Consider the following 16151-nt stretch of genomic DNA (forward strand, 5'->3'; position numbering starts at 1 on the left):
CAAGGTCCTCACGGAGCCACGGACTGCCAAAGCCGTGTTTTTTGCAGTTAAAAAGCCGTGTTTGACCTGCTGGGATCTCCGCTGCGCGGCTGGCCAGCACGCTTGACTGGACGTGTTCTGGCCGCGTTCTGCTGTGTTTTACATCGGTGAAGTGGAGCAACACGGTTCCACGCCCCAGGCACGGCCCTAGGCAGTCTGAGCTCTTGAGGCGCCCCGCATCTCGAGACTCCCCGCACCGCACCGAGCTGCACCACGCAGCAAGGAGAGAGGAGAGGCAGAAATTACTGTACCTCGCTGGTGGTGGCTGATGGTGAGAGGAGGATTTGCCCATTGTTGAACTAGTGACTTTCCCTGTTTTGCTGAGCTCGCCGGGGCAAGGTCCAGAATCGTAGCGCTCGGACTGGAGTAGCGCTTCCAGGCACTGACGACCTTTCCTGGGGGACTGCATATCCCAGCACGCCCTCTGGCCCCGCACACCTGGGACGGACCAGCGACACGCCTACAGCCACAGGAGCTGTTACATCATACCGCGTTGCGGGAGCGCGCGGGAGCGCCCGGGGCTCTGTGGCCCTCAGCGGTTGAAGTAGGCTGGGCTGGGTCCACTTATTAACATTTATTTTAAAACATATCTATTTCGTATCCATTCAAGCCCTCATAGACTTCGGCACTTGCCTCAATGTTTGTAATTTGATCGATGCGCTTCATTTGCTTAGCCTTTTTTAAACATTGAGTACACTTAAAATCGTTTTTTGGCATTGTGTATAGTTCTACCTTTTTTGAGGCATAGTTTGAAATATGACTGCAAAAAAGCTTCGATCTGTGAGATTGTTGGGGGGAAGATCCTGTGCTAAGACAAGATCCTACCCCCTGCGAAACAAGGATGATTCAACTCTCCAATTGAAGGGCCAAAGCCAGATATTTCAGTTGTGGGAGAAAACGGGGGATAAGGTGCCCTCGGAAATGATTGTTTTTAATAAGGGCGCTTGTTCAACTCCCTTGAATGACTCAGTGCCTGATCAGGTAAAGAAGGAGAAGGAATTGGGAAATTTAAACTTAAGCTTACATTCAAGTTCGGGTATTTTATCATCTCCTCCAATATTTTCTGAGAATGATGTGTTCAGCCCCTAACCTGGATAACATGCATCAAACTAAGGATCCATTAATACCCGAAAACTCTATTCCCAATGTCTCGTTAGGCCATTCCAAGTCAAGGGAGGTCATTAATGGGGATTCTCAGCCTTTGGATATTGACTTAGAGTTGTGCGAACGCTACTTGGCAGATGAGTCCAGGAAATTACTAGAGGTTATAAAGACCCCAATTGGTGCTACCCCCTCTGGTTTACATCTTTATAGTAGCACTCCATCCCTCAAATCCCAAGACTTATCTTTTCAGACTAACATGTCAAAGAGTCCGATGCTCAATATAACGGGGATTGAGGCCATTAATGCCCCTAGCACAAATTCATCTGAGAAACCTATATCAGAATCCCTGATTTCCTTGGAACATTTGTTATCTTCAATTCTATCGTTATTGAGTAAATTTGTGGGTAGTACAGATTGTGTATTAGAATCTGTCACTCAAATCATAAAGGTTTTATTATTGAAAACTCCAGAAAAGAATTCCTGCATGGATCCTTGTACTATTCCACTCCCTGAAAAAATACCAGCTAATGCATCTTGTTTGCCTTCAGAGAATATACCAGTTGCTCCTGCCATGAAGGAATTATGCCCAGTTTTTAAAACGTCTGCTTATAACTGTATAAAAGATTTAGAACCAGGCATTGTTATAGATGAAAAAAGTGTTGTATTGTCAGACACCAATGCAGAAAAGGCACTATTTCCCATTTTTGGTCCAGAATTCAAGGGGATGGAGGTTGAGGAGAAAGTGGGAAAACAAAAAAGGAGTAAAGGAAAAAAGAGGAAGCCTCTCCGTAGATTTAAAAATAGGAGGCAGAGACAAATAATTTTCGAGGACTCCCAAGTTTGCTATAACTCTCCCCCTGCTAAGGTTGAGATCGACAATGGGATCTTGAGGCATGATTCAAATATTTTGTTATTCAATACTGTGGTTCCTCCTGTTAAAATTAATGAAATTACTACTAATTGTTCTAATCCAATTTCTGGAGATCTGGACATAGAAGATGAAAGGCCCAGGGTCCACTTTCCTGTAGTGGAAATAAGAAAATCTGTTCCCGTGGTATCAACCGTTCTTAACCCCACTGCCCCTTCTTTCCATACATTGGCAGAAGGGGTAGTTCCTGTTCAAAACTCTTTTAATAATACAGTGGAAACCCGTACAGATTCATTGATTTTAGATTTTCTCCCACTATTTGATCTTGATTTGGTATTGAATAGATCTTTATTGCTGAAATGCTTTATGTCAGGCCTTTCGTAGCACTTCCTCAGGATTGGATTGATGCTCTATAGGGGCCCACCTCTAGATCGTCCCAAGTCTGGCTTTGTATATCACAGACTATTAAGGAGATCAAGCGGGGGGAAAAGAAGGTAGTCCGGAGGGGAACAGCTGGGCAACTGGAGATGGACACCTGAAAATATATAAAGCAGGGGATCAATGGAAACTTCACTTTCTGCCTCAACCTTCTACTACAAAGCGTTATGGTTGACACCCACCTGCTGAGCTATACAGGTGATACTGAAGAATGAGTAACAGACCAAGCGTTTTCTTAATCCCCAGGCGTTCCTGCTTAAAGATATAAAGAAGACCATGAACATGCCCCTTCCTTCCCTCCCCTGTAAGATAGAAATAAGGTATTCAATGAAAGCAGGACATTCATAACCTACCCAAAAACCACGGGAAGGAACCTAGATGCCAGTGGAGATTAACCTTGACCGTCACAATGTAATGAAATGAAAATCCTTCCCCTCCGTTAATTACAGTGAAAGATAGTACCAGCCGGTACTCAGACGCCCTAAAAGTAACTCAACCAGCTCGGGAGTCAATTAGGGAGTCTTCCAGAAATGAATGTCAAGAACATAAATGTTGCCCAGCCCAAAAACAATCAATGAGGAGAGTGGCGTGCTCCCAGGCAAATATGTTTCTGCAGAGAAGTTTCTCAGTGCCACTCCTCCTCTAAGCACAAAGACACTTAGCTTCAGTGTCCTGACCAAACCTCCTGACTCAGCCGAGTGGGAGATAAAGCGCCTGTCTAAGTACAATCCCAGAAACAAAAGAAGCCCACTGACTCCGTGGGCAAAACCTGAATCCGGGTTTGATGATCCAGTGCTGTGGGCGCTTCCAAAGCCCCTCCGTGTAATCCACACCAGGCGATGCGGTGCCGAGTAAAATACCCGGGGAATCAGCAAGACGGGACGGGCGCTTCCTAAGCCCCACCTGATAATGCAGCAAAAGGAAAACCGCCCAGAGAGAGCTAACTGCCACTCCTCTGGACCAACGAACTCCAAGAATCTGAAACACAAACCTCCTGTGAACCGCCAAGAACGAATAATCGGCAATGACTCTGCTGTGAACGCTGGGATATCCTGGTTCCTGGTCGCGCATCGTCATTCAGACGCGCCGCGCTAGGAACCATGGGAAATGTAGTTTTTGGTTCGTTCTGGATCGATGTGTACTGCAGGCAGTGATTTACCGGAGGTCGGGAATTCCTGACAGAACACCCCCCCTCTACAAGATTCACTGACTGCCACCAGGCTTACCTGGATAAGACAGATGGAATTTCTTCACCAATCTAGGGGCGTGTACAGCACCCGCAGGCTCCCAAGAATTCTCCTCAGGCCCATACCCTTTCCAGGCCACCAAGTACTGAAGCTGACCCCTCACCTTACGAGAATCCATGATACCTTTCACCTCGTACTCAATGTCTTGCTGTACCCTCACTGGTTCCGGGGGCTTGGAACGAGGACCCTTCGCGGGTTTAAGCAGCGACACATGGAAAACTGGGTGAATTCTGAAATTACCGGGAAGGCACAATTTCACAGCCACAGGATTGATGTGACCAAGCACCTGGTATGGGCCTATAAACCTCGGGTTGAAAACACTATACTTGCGAAAGCGAATATTCCTAGTGGACAACCAAACCCAATCACCCTTGTTGTACAGCGGACAGGGCCTACGATGTTTATCAGCCTGCGCTTTGTATTTCAATTTGGCCTTCTCGAGATTTCTCCTAGCTAGAAGTACGGTTTTCCGCAATTGAACCAGCCTTGTTTGCAACTGAGGGATTTGGACTTCAGAGGACGGGACACTCAACGGGGTGAACCGAGGATGAAACCCATATGTGCAGAAAAACGGGGTGTAGGAAGTAGAAGAGTGGGCAGCATCATTATATGAAACCTCAGCAGTCCACAACCAATCAACCCATGCCTCAGTAGTAGTGTCAACAAAACATCTCAAATTTGCTTGAGCGTTTGGTTTAACCTTTCGGTCTGCCCATCTGTCTGGGGATGAAAGCTTGTGGATAAGGAGGATGTTATGCCTAACCTGCTACACCAGACTTTCCAAAACTTTGCTGTGAACTGGGCTCCTCTATCTGAAACGATTACCTTTGGTAATCCATGTAACCTGACCACATGAAGGAGCAATAAATGAGCAAGTTGACTGGCAGTAGGGACCCCTTTACATGCAATGAAATGACCTAGTTTGGTCAAATAGTCTACTACTACCAAAATGGCTGTCATCCCTTGATCTTTAGGGAGCCCCACAACAAAGTCCACAGAAAAGCTCTCCCAGGGACTCACAGGAGTGGGCATGCTCTGCAGAAGTCCTTGCGTTGGACGATGGTCAATCTTGGCCTGTGAACAAATGTCACACCGCTGCACCCATGCAAAGACATCCGGACGGATGGTAGGCCACCAATACGTACGTAGCATCTTCTCCAAGGTTTTCTTCCCTCCTGTGTGACCTGCACATGGTACATTATGACACCAATGAAAAGCCTGTTGCCTCAATGCTAATGTGGGCAGGAGTAATTGTGAGCCTTTTCTTGGTAATCCCTGTCGGATCTTCCATTCAGGATGTAGGCGGATCCATGTCTTCCAGACAAAGGTCTGCATCCCCTTTTTTACTTTGTGAAGGAACTCCTCGGTGTGTAATACTCCTACTACCTTCCTGGGATCAATGATGCTATTCTCTGGTAGGACTTCCACGGCTGAGTTGTTTTCTTGACGCGAGAGAGCATCGGCCTTCCGGTTGTCACAACCAGGACGAAAGGTTACCATGAAGTGGTATTCGGCGAAGAACAGCATCCAGCGTAGCTGTCGAGGAGTGAGATGACGAGCAGCTCGCATAAACTGTAAATTTCTGTGGTCCGTAAACACCGTGATTTGCTGAGAGGCTCCCATCAGCCAATGCCTCCATTCCGTGAAGGCGTCTTTGATTGCAAGCAATTCTTTTTCTGCAATGGTGTAATTACGCTCTGCGGTGTTCAGTTTACGGGACATGAAGGCGATGGGATGGAGATGACCAGTATTCTCATTTCTCTGGGAGAGCACGGCCCCTATAGCTAGTTCGGAAGCGTCTGCTTCAACTACAAACGGGAGTTTTGGATCGGCATGGGTGAGCACTGGAGCCGTCGTGAAGGCACGTTTCAATTGTTCGAAAGCTATCTGTTCTCTCGAGCCCCACACAAAAGGAGTGTTCTTCCTAGTGAGCTTGGTAAGCGGAGTAACCATGTCGGAGAAATGAGAAATGAACCTTCTATAGAAGTTCGCAAAACCAAGGAGTCGCTGGACGTCTTTGACGTTGTTAGGTCTTGGCCACTCCACGATTGCCCGTACTTTTCTTTCAGCCATGATTTGTCCTGAAGGAGTGAGCATAACTCCAAGGAATTCCACAGTGGAGACATGGAATTCACACTTGGTTAGCTTACAATATAGGTGGTTCTGTTGTAAGGCGGAAAGGACTTGACATACATGGTTTTGATGTTCCGTCTCCCCATTGGAGTAAATCAAGATATCGTCAATGTAGACGACCACGAAGATGTCCAAAAAGTCTCTCAGCACCTCATTCAAAAAAAATTGAAAAGAGGCGGGGGCATTACACAGCCCAAAGGGCATCACCAGATACTCAAAAAGCCCGTACCGGGTTTTAAAAGCGGTTTTCCACTCGCCGCCACTTCGTACTCTCACCAAATGATAGGCACCTCTTAGATCTAATTTGGTGTAGATAGTGGCGGATCTCACTTGCTCCAATAACACCGGTATTAAGGGGAGCGGGTACTGGTTTTTGATAGTAATAGCATTCAAAGCCCTATAATCGATGCAGCAGCGAAGTTCCCCGTTTGCCTTCGGGATAAAAAAAAGCGGGGAAGCTGCTGGGGATCTGGAGGGTCGAATGAAACCCAGTTTAAGAAGGTCATCCAAGTATTCCCTGAGGTGTGCATTTTCCGGCTGTGACAAAGCATAAATCCTACCACACGGAACCACAGCCCCCGGTGTCAAATCGATACGGCAGTCGTATTCACGATGGGGAGGGAGAACTTCCGCCTTTACTTTACTGAATACGTCTTCATACTTCCGATAGCAACAAGGCAACGTTACTTCCTTCTCAGCAGCTGTGGATATGTGATGGATGGCAGCTAATGATATGGAAGGTCGCGAATTCTCTCTAATACAGTGGTCTTGACAGTATGCGGTGTGGAATTGCAATGACTGATCCGTCCAACTGATGGTGGGCTCATGTTTTTTCAGCCAGGGAAGTCCCAAAATAACCCCGTATGTAGGGGCATGAATAAGGTTGAATGAGATAGTTTCGGTATGGTAGTTCTCATACCACATCTCATATTCTGGCGTGTGTTGGTTGATTGGGCCAGATTCCAGTTCATGTCCATCTACTGCAAATACTGCCTCAGGAACGGATTTAGTAACAGGGACAACCCCCAAACGCCGGGCTTCCGTTAGATCCATAAAACAGCCAGTGGCACCAGAGTCTATCATTGCGCGGATGTTCTTGGGGGTGTTGTCTATCCACAACTCAAAGGTCAAGAAGAACAGGCGGTTTTCTACTACTTCTTCTCCTGTGACTGAAGGGATGGAATGAGCGCTCGAGTTTCTCCCTTCTGATAAACTCAAGCGTTGGAGTTTTCCGACCCTTTTTCCACTGTAGACCCTGCCACCTGTCCTGAGCGATAACGACCTCCCTTAGGTTTCACAGGGCATTCCCGTAAGAAGTGTCCTTTCTTCCCACAATAGAGGCAAAGCCCAAATTTACGTTGATGTTCTCGTTCACTCTGGGTTAGGGATGCCCGCACCACTCCAATCTCCATAGGTTCTGTTTTCCCATCCGATTTATCTCCCGTGACGGGTTTCTCACCCAGAAGTAGAGGTCGGTCTTTACTGCTTCTTTCACCTTTTCGTTCTCGTAGACGATGATCCAGCCTTAATGCTAAATCAATGAAGGCAGCACAAGTCGTAGGCTGGGGTTCTACTTGGGCTATGACATCTTTAAGGTTTTCTGTGAGTCCCTGGTAGAACAGGACCATTTGTTTAGCTTCAGGCCAATCGGTTTCCGCTATTAGTCTCCGAAAGTGGTTCAAATATGTGACCAAGTCGGAAGAACCCTGTTTCAGCACAAGTAATTCTTTATCTGCTGAAAAGGTTTCCGCTCTTCTATCAAAAGTCTTTTCGAACTCATTCCTAAAAAGGTCCCAGTCATAAAGAATGGCATCATTACTCTTCACTATGGGAACCGCCCACTGAGCTGCCTCCCCACCCAAGTACGAAATCAAAAAGGATACTCTGGCTTGGTTAGTGAGGAAACACTTAGGTTTACAGGTGAAGTGTAACAACACCTGGGTCATAAGCACTTGTACCTTTTTTCTGTCACCCATAAACCGCTCTGGGGGGGCTAATGGAACAGGGGATGGCATTTCCACTACCACTGAGGCAGGGGGAGGGGCAACGGCCCCTGCATCAAAAGGGTTACGCTGCGAGGCGTCAAACCGAGCCTGCAATGCTGCGGTTTCTTGCCGAGAGGTGGCTAGCTCTGTTTGCACCAAGGCAAGTGCAGCCAGGACATCGTCCAAGGTGGCCATCCTAAATCAACCCAACCAGGAGGAGATGAACTCGTGGGCCGATTATTCTGTCAGGCCTTTCGTAGCACTTCCTCAGGATTGGATTGATGCTCTATAGGGGCCCACCTCTAGATCGTCCCAAGTCTGGCTTTGTATATCACAGACTATTAAGGAGATCAAGCGGGGGAAAAGAAGGTAGTCCGGAGGGGAACCGCTGGGCAACTGGAGATGGACACCTGAAAATATATAAAGCAGGGGATCAATGGAAACTTCACTTTCTGCCTCAACCTTCTACTACAAAGCGTTATGGTTGACACCCACCTGCTGAGCTATACAGGTGATACTGAAGAATGAGTAACAGACCAAGCGTTTTCTTAATCCCCAGGCGTTCCTGCTTAAAGATATAAAGAAGACCATGAACATGCCCCTTCCTTCCCTCCCCTGTAAGATAGAAATAAGGTATTCAATGAAAGCAGGACATTCATAACCTACCCAAAAACCACGGGAAGGAACCTAGATGCCAGTGGAGATTAACCTTGACCGTCACAATGTAATGAAATGAAAATCCTTCCCCTCCGTTAATTACAGTGAAAGATAGTACCAGCCGGTACTCAGACGCCCTAAAAGTAACTCAACCAGCTCGGTAGTCAATTAGGGAGTCTTCCAGAAATGAATGTCAAGAACATAAATGTTGCCCAGCCCAAAAACAATCAATGAGGAGAGTGGCGTGCTCCCAGGCAAATATGTTTCTGCAGAGAAGTGTCTCAGTGCCACTCCTCCTCTAAGCACAAAGACACTTAGCTTCAGTGTCCTGACCAAACCTCCTGACTCAGCCGAGTGGGAGATAAAGCGCCTGTCTAAATACAATCCCAGAAACAAAAGAAGCCCACTGACTCCGTGGGTAAAACCTGAATCCGGGTTTGATGATCCAGCGCTGTGGGCGCTTCCAAAGCCCCTCCGTGTAATCCACACCAGGCGATGCGGTGCCGAGTAAAATACCCGGGGAATCAGCAAGACGGGACGGGCGCTTCCTAAGCCCCACCTGATAATCCAGCAAAAGGAAAACCGTCCAGAGAGAGCTAACTGCCACTCCTCTGGACCAACGAACTCCAAGAATCTGAAAAACGAACCTCCTGTGAACCGCCAAGAACGAATAATCGGCAATGACTCTGCTGTGAACGCTGGGATATCCTGGTTCCTGGTCGCGCATCGTCATTCAGACGCGCCGCGCTAGGAACCATGGGAAATGTAGTTTTTGGTTCGTTCTGGATCGATGTGTACTGCAGGCAGTGATTTACCGGAGGTCGGGAATTCCTGACACTTTAAGGACATAGAGTGTCTGAAACTACTTCAATCAAATGATATCGACTTAGTAACGATATTAGGAACTGGGGCCATGTCATTTATTAGGGTAAGGTTCCATTCCAAGTTGATAGTGAATCTTATACTAAATCAAGCAGAAATTTTTCAGAGTCAGGGGATTGATGTGGTGCCCTTTCTAGCTACATGTGTTAATAACCACTATGAGAACAGCTATCAACGGGTCTTGGGTCAAGCCGGTTCTTCTCAGCCTTTTGAAGACTTAAAGATTTGTGTCTTAAAAACGAAAAGGCTAGTTACACATGTTATCCCCGCACCAATGATAATAAATAGGGGTATAATTGAGAATGAACAGCAATGGAACTGGTTACCCGGTGCCTTGTCGACCAAGGTGACAGACAACCCAAAATTGTTTTCTCACCTTTAGCAGCTCTTTCACTGTTCTTTCCTGGAATGCCGCTGGCATTAACAACAACCCTGAAAAATTACAGTATCTCTTTTCCTTGAATGTCAGTGTAATTTGCATCCAGGAAACATTGTGCGTTGACAAATTGAATGTAGGGAGAGACTACTTTGTGTTGGAGGTGGCAGCCACCCCTTCCAATAGAGGACATGCAAAGGGGGGAATTGTGTGCCTACTGACCAATAGAATAAAGTGGAATTTCTCCCACTACGTGGATCCCAGTAATCTTTTCCAGGCAGTTACTCTTTTTAATTTAGATAATATGGGAGAAAAGCACCCCTTCATGATAATAAACGCCTATATACCGCCAGACGATCATTTTAATATTTTATTAAAACAAGTTTTTGTTTTTGTTAAACAAATCAAGGAGTCAGTTCCTTCCCCCAACTTCCTGTTAGTAGGAGATTTAAATTGCAAAGTCTCCAACCTTAGCCTAGAGCTTTTTAGAAATAAAGCAAAAGAGGAGGCTCTGCTGATTCCCCAAGCCCTTTTTCCAGGAAATATAAAAACAAATAAACGGGGTAAACTACTGTTAGAAGAATTGTATATTACAGAGGGGCTCATAGCTAACGGTAGGCTTCCGTCTGATGTCCCCGCAAATTACACACATAGTTCCTCTCAAAGTAAATCAATTCTGGACTATGTAATTGTTGATCACTGTATTTTCTCTCTTTTAAGGGACTTGGTTGTTGTAGAATCAACCTCCAGTGATCATAATGTTATTATGTTAACACTTTCAGTGGATCCTCCTAACTCTGACCCTTGGTCGCTTAATGGTGACGTGGTCTCCTTTAAAAAAAAAACAGGCAGATGCTTCTGGGATTTTAAAGCCATGAAGGGTTTGGAGCCAAACCTTGAAAATTTTTTAAATAACCTAGATAATTGGCAGGGGTTGGAACTACCCTCTTTTGAGGCTTTCATGAAGGAGATTATCTCTACAGTAAAAAAATCTAATTCAATTATAAGAAAGATCTCCCTCCCTAAAGCAGTTATTACCCTCAATAAGGAAATAAATAAGTTGGTGAGGGAGCAATATATATGTAGATCAGCAGAGAGACTTCAGAAAATATCTCTCCTCAAAAGAAGGAGAAGCAGGGTAAAGAAAAAAATGAAAAAAGAAAAGGAGGACTCCCTATGGATTGGCTTGCGGGAGGCTGCTGTCCAAGGAAAATCTAGACAGTTCTGGACTCTCATTGGGGAGGGTTGCGGTACAAGAGTGCGTCCCCTCCCAATTCCTATCTCGGAACAAACCTGGGTAGATTACATTTCAAATTTATATGCCAGGAATGACCTGCGAGTGGAACTTAGGGCAATTGGTGAAGATATCAATTCCACAATTGAGTCCCCTTCTGAATCATCCATAGAACTGGCTATTAAGGATATGCGTCCATCAGGAGCTATGGGACCGGACGAACTCCCCATATCAGTCCTGAAACAAGATCAAGTATCTTGGAGTAAAATTCTATTCCCTTTATTCAGGATCTGCTTCATTAAAAAAACTATTCCATCTTCTTGGAAGGGGAGCATTTTTGTGCCCATGTTCAAAAAGGGCAATAGAAATCTTCCCTATAACTATCGTCAAATAGCCCTCTTAGACGCTATCGGGAAGGTTTTCTCCAAATGCTTATTGTCCTTAATTAATGATTGGGTGGTTCTAAATCAAATTTTGCCACTAGAACAAACAGGCTTTCGCAAGGGGCATGGAACCCTGGATAATCTCTCCGCCCTTCAGATTATTACTGATAAATACATAAGGGTACGTGGCGGAAGAGTGTATGTGGCTTTCATAGACTTCTCCAGCATGAAAGATGGGACCCCCTCAAGGAATAAATTATGACCAAGGAACAGAGGGGAAAGAAAAAATTCGTTCTAGAGAAGTTGTTCCTTCAATGGTCATGGGCTTCAATTGTCGATATACATATAATTATTTGAATAAGGTGACAGAATAATATGACAATATTTACTTTATCATTATTTTTATTTTCATTTAGTATAATTTCTCATTTTTCTTTTATAAAAAAGACAGTTCATCATAAATACATTTTTAAAGTGAGTATTTTTTGCTTTTATGAACGAGTACAATTATTAACACACCATTGATTGAAAATATATACACAATTATATCGACAATTGAAGCCCATGACCATTGAAGGAACAACTTCTCTAGAACGAATTTCATAGACTTCTCCACAGCATCCGATAAGGTTGATCGCCCTCTGCTGTGGAGAAAGCTATCTGCTTTGGGTATGCCCCCTGTTAGACCTGTCTGATTTTTTTTGCGTAGTCCATCCAATATATTATTTATTTTGTCCCCTTTTTGCCCCTTGTGCTTTTATTAATTTTTGTGTCCACTAGATTTTTCAAGGTGTTGGTCAAGGGGATAGGTGCTCTTTTAACCTCATAATCATTCACCTCAGTTTAGGTGCCTTTCCCGTCAGGAATTTCCTTAGTTCAACAAAATGGTGGCTTCTAACTGCCACAACTGTCAGACCCCTAGAGTGCCCCATAGGTTAGTATTAAGCTTTCCAGAACCTTCTGGACCTTACTGGACCCTGTAAGGATAGGCTATATAAGGGCAGGGGTCAGGAAGCCATTTTGTGTAGACTGTTGAGCTAGAGGAGGGAGGCGGTGGTGAGAGGAGGTGGACGCGCTAGGAGAAGTTAGCTTGTCGGTGGGATAGGCAGCCTCTTCAAGGAGACGTTCCCCCGTTCACCCCTGACCAAACCCTCTTGCTAAGGCTTGGTAGCTGGAGGCATTGGTGGAACACTGACTGGCCCTTGTGAATCCTGCAACCCCTGCTTTAAGTGACGCTGTCTGAAAGAAGCTCCTTCCCTGCTTCTTGCCCCCTCGCCAGATCCCCTTACCGATTGATCTGAGGGAGATTCAAGCGAGTCACAGGGTCCTGCGTTGACTGTGGTAGTGGCAGGCGGCGCGCATGAGCAGAGGAGCGCTTAGTCTTGCGCAGGCTCCGTGATACCGGCCTTGTGTGAGGAGTGGCGCTGTACGTGAGCAGGCCTGGGAGTGTCCTGGAACCCGGAGCTTCTGAGGCGTTGCCAGACAGAGACACTACTCCGACGCGCATGAGCGGAAGCGCCGACAACGAAGGAACGACGGCAGCAGCGCGGGAGAGTACTTCACCGGCAGCCCCCGTCTGGCCTTCCTTCGTCCTTCTAGCAAGTGCGGAGAACCCGTAATCCGGTAGAGGACCAGCCAGAGTACGAACCAGGAGGGACTTTGCCTCACCCCTGTGTCAAATCAGCCAAATAAGGTGGCGGGAGGGGGGGAAAGGTGAAAGAGGATTGTTGGGTGACTGGAAGAGTGGGATCCGCCCCAAGCAGACCGGCAGCCCTGCTGAAAAAGGGCTGTGAGTAAGTCAGCAGCAGCCAGTGAGTGAAGGGGTGCCCCTGAGTAACCCGGTCGGCCGGTAACGGCCGAGTGAACTACACCTCCCCGTTGATGCAGGGACAGAGGTTTCCCTTCGTGGTAACAGTGGGTTGCCTGTTTTTATAGGAGGAGGCCGCTGTGGGTGGTTACACGAGTTCAGAGCAGAAGTCGCCAGATAAACGGGGTTAGAGGGGAATTCTGCCTCAGTAATAAGTCCTCTGGGAGTTGCTAAGAGAGGACAGTACCTGTTTGGAGACGGAGTGGTAGTCTCCCTGCACAAGGAATGTAGTGCAGGATATATTACTTATCCAGTAGCCCTGAAACGGTGTGGGAGTTAAAAGTCAAGGAAATCATTGGTGTGAGCTCCTGGAAATGCTTCTAGGAGGCCATTGTTCAATGAGAATACAGCGTAGATTGGTCTCTTTAACTCTTTCCATCTTCATTAAATGTGTAGCACTGTTAAGTAAATGTAAAGGAAGCCATATTGAACTGTAATGAAACTGACCAAGGAAATGTGAAATGAAATTGTAAATGTTATCTGTCAAGCAAAGTGAGAAGGAATAAGGAGAAATATTGGTGTAAAAAGAAAAGAGATATACAGAAGAACCTAATTATTTTTATAAAGCAATCCATATTTTTCCATACCTATTGGTGTAGTGTCATTTGTGAGTGATATTGCATTGGATTACTGCTGGGTGGTTTGCAACCTTTACACATGTGCCTCTATTGAATTTGTCTCACCCTAGACCAGGCTACCCTAGGTGACCTGACATATTTAGGTTCCAACAAGTTGGTGTCTAGCGGTGAGATCTTGACTGTGGTTGCAGCTACTCAGTAGTAATTGAGCGTAATTCACTAGCCTACACCAGGAGTTTTCTCCTAGCGGCCCTCCTAATTTTTATTTCTGTTTTTTTCAAAATTTGTTCCTGGTGGTGGGGTGGAGGTAGCTTCAGGTTGCCCTTGCAACTCAAATTTCCTTGTGTGTATAACTTGGAATTGCTTGTTGAAAAATGGAGTTTGCACTAGAGAAACTAGACACCTATTCTGTGGCTCAGCTGAAAGATTTCTGCCAACAAACGGGGGTATTTTTTAAGCATGGTGCCAGGAAGGGGGAACTCCAAACCAGTCTGAGGGCTTGGGTGGAAGCACACAAAGAAGGGAAGGAGGAGGATGAAGGGACAGACCGGGACACGGTTGTGGAGATAGAAGGATTATTCCACTCAAAGGGGGAAAACCTACTCCCAGGACCAGTGTCCTACTCCAGGAGGGGCAGTAGTGTCTCCAGGGGAAGCCTGACCGAAGCCGAGCTCACTGACAGGAGGGAAATGAGACAATTAAAATGGGAGTTGGCTAAGCTGGAGCAGGTGAAGGAGGAGCGGAGGATGGCTCATGAGTTTAGGTTGAAAGAGTTAGAACTCCAGAACCTGTGACGGGGGTCCTCTCCTGTAATGAATGGTGGCAGCGAATCCAAAGAAACAGCCAGGGAGTCCAGACCCTATTTGCCAAAAGACCTCATTGCTAGCTTTAGTCAGGGAGATGACATAGCCAAGTGGTTGGCTGCCTATGAGGTCTCCTTAAGAGCCCATGGGGTGCAGGAGAAGCACTGGGGGGGTGGTTTGTATAAGTACATGCCTCATGCTGGTCGGGACACCTTGCTGGCCCTGGAACCAGAGGAGCAAACCAACTACCCCACCATGAAGCTAGCATTGGTAAGGAAGTTTGGGCTTACCCCAGAAAGGTATCGCCAGAAGTTCAGGGGGAGCCACAAGTTAAGCACCCAGAACTGGGTGGACTTCCTTGATTACGCAAGAAAGGCATTGGAGGGCTGGGTCAAGGGCAGTAAGGTGAAGGATTAGGAGGGGTTGTATGATCTATTTTTGAAAGAGCACCTCCTCGAGAAATGCTTTCCCGAGCTGCGCCAACACCTGGTGGACAGCAAGCTGACCAATCCCCGGAAGCTTGCAGAGGAGGCGGACATCTGGGCAAGTACCCGGGTGTCCTCAAAGGGGACTGGAGGGGAAACCCAAAAGGTTGGACAGGGCACCCCTCAGAAGAAGGAGGGAGGAGATAAAAAGAGGGAGTTCTCTAAAGGTCCCCAAAACCAATTCCAGGGGAAGGGAACAGGATTCACCCCTAAGGCTAACCCACCCAGAAACCCTAATCCTGGCCAAAGCCAGCAGCCAAGGGTTCTCCACTGTTTCGCGTGTGGTGGTGTTGGGCATTATAAGGGAGATGTCAGATGTCCAAAGAGACCACCCCCTCCCACCGGAGGAAAACCACCGGGAGTAGCTAGTGTAGCGCTCTGGGAGGAGTTGCCCTTAGATAAGGGGGGTGAGTGGGCGGGTGTCACCTTAGTGTCCTTGGGAGAACGGGAGATGGTTCCTAAGATCCAGGTGCCCCCAAATACTGCTAAGTATGGGCAATGGGTCACCATCAATGGCCAGAGAGGGGAGGCTCTGAGAGATACAGGAGCCAGTATGACTATGGTGAGAAGTCAACTGGTGTCTCCAGAGCAGGTGGTTCCCCATGTACTCCACCCCGCCGCGAAGGCTGATGGCAGAATGGGCCACTATCCAGTGGCTGAGGTTCCCTTTGAGTGGGAAGGGGTTGCAGGTTCACTTCGAGTTGCCGTAAGCCCTGCCGTGCCAGTTGATTGTCTGCTGGGGAATGATATGGAGCACAACGCTTGGAGAGAGGTGGAATACCGGACGCACTCTGCGATGCTGGGTACACCTGACTGGGCCTGTGTGAGCACACGGTCTGCGACTGCCCCGAGAGGGAGTTCGCCTGGGTTGGAGCCTGGAACAATGGCCCAACCCGCTGCCAAAAAGGGACAGACCCGAAGGCAGGAAGAGCCTGCTTCGGCTTCCACACCCCATGTGACAGATCGGCCACCTGCGGTGGTGGACCAGGAGTCCGTGGAGGGGGAAGTAGACTCTCTGGAGGATTTACCCATCCCTGCTGAGTGGCATGTGGAGGGAGGACCTACCAGAGAG

Source organism: Lissotriton vulgaris, unplaced genomic scaffold (genome assembly GCF_964263255.1).
Source record: "Lissotriton vulgaris unplaced genomic scaffold, aLisVul1.2 SCAFFOLD_6437, whole genome shotgun sequence".
Taxonomy (NCBI): Eukaryota; Metazoa; Chordata; class Amphibia; order Caudata; family Salamandridae; genus Lissotriton; species Lissotriton vulgaris.